This window comes from Tachysurus vachellii, chromosome 18 (genome assembly GCF_030014155.1).
Source record: "Tachysurus vachellii isolate PV-2020 chromosome 18, HZAU_Pvac_v1, whole genome shotgun sequence".
NCBI classification, from domain to species: Eukaryota; Metazoa; Chordata; class Actinopteri; order Siluriformes; family Bagridae; genus Tachysurus; species Tachysurus vachellii.
In genome coordinates this window covers 11,369,802-11,371,362 of record NC_083477.1, presented here as the reverse complement: position 1 = coordinate 11,371,362, position 1,561 = coordinate 11,369,802, and positions in this window count along the sequence as shown.

The following is a 1,561-nucleotide window of genomic DNA, read 5'->3' as shown; positions in this document are numbered from 1 at the left end:
ATTATTATTATTTTTAATCAAGTGTGCCAAGAATGCTAGCGCTGACTAAAAATCTGGAAATATACAAAGAAATTATGATGGAGCAAAATGACAAAAATGTCAGAGAAAGGAATTTACTGAGGTACTTTATTCTACAACTGCATTCAACAACCAAATCTATGTGGACATCTACCATCACAAACACAAAAGGGCACTGAGTGTATAGGAGGTACTTATATGCTGTGGCATTTCGGTTTCCTCCACTGAACCCTAGGAACCCAAACCTTTTTGTTTAGCTGGGAAGAATACGAGCACTCTTATTGTACAACACCAAGCAGATCACAACATCCACTAGCACACTGAATTTTCCACGTCAGATGTTTAACTAAATATCACAAAAAAGAAAAATGATAATAACTAACATTTTTGATGAGATCATTCCATCTACTATTTTGTCCTTGATAAGAGCAGTTGTGAATTTATGTTGTGATGTATATATCAAACTCCCATCAATGGCTTAAACCCAGGCACCATGGACCCAGGAACTGTGACATGGCAAGACTTTAGATCAAAATAAATTTCTGCCTGCCTTCACAATTTCTTTTGGTGGCGCAGTGGTGGCTCACAGGGGCTGAGGACTGATCCTGACCTCAAAACCTTTTTAACCCATCTTTACAGGGAGTCAATAATTCTGGCACTGACTAAAAATACAGATGATATAATTTTAGGGTGGAAAAAAATAAAATGGAAAAAAATAAAAGAAATAAATAACAGTTGATAACGGTTCAGTGCTCTTTCAGTAGAAATAGAGGGCAAGCTGCAGAGCTAAAGCTCAGTTCTTATTTATGTGCTTGTTTATGGTGCACCTGAACTCATTAACCTCAGATCTGCAGGCATTAAAAAAAAATTATAATAAAAACAAAAATGGAATCGTTCTATTTTGAAAGAGCTTCCTACACGTGTTCCCAGTTTTCTTCCTGATGTGTAGATCACAGACAAATTATAGTAGTTAAACCCTCAAGTCAATCCCTTACAAGACAGAACAAATAACATCACAAGATTTTTAGAATTTCATTTTTATTAATTTGAAAAAAAAAGAAAAAACAAAAACAAACAAACAAAAAACAAAACAAAGCAAAAAAAAGCTTCTAAAAAAAAAAAAAAAAAAAAAAAAAAAAAAAGAACTTTCAAAACGTTTTTAGAGTAAGAGAAGGTGAGACATTTAAATAGGAAGGATTGGTTCCATGTAGACACCGATGCAAGGTGTCCAATGGGGAAATGTGTACAGGGAAATGTGGTGAAACAGCATCTCTCGCTGTGGGACTGACAAAACCAAACACACGAGCCAGAGCTGCAGGCCAGTGACACTGACACACCAGAGAAAAAGGCACTAATCCAGAGAGAACAAAACAACAATAACAAAACAATAACAAAAAAAAAATACAATAATTTTAAGTTTGGGGGAAATTATATAAAACAAAGTAATCAACATGGCTGACATAGAAAGTGCTCAAAACACACAATAAGTAAAATGGAGAGAAGAGGGAAAAGAACATAGTTACATCAGTAAAGCTGATCTCTC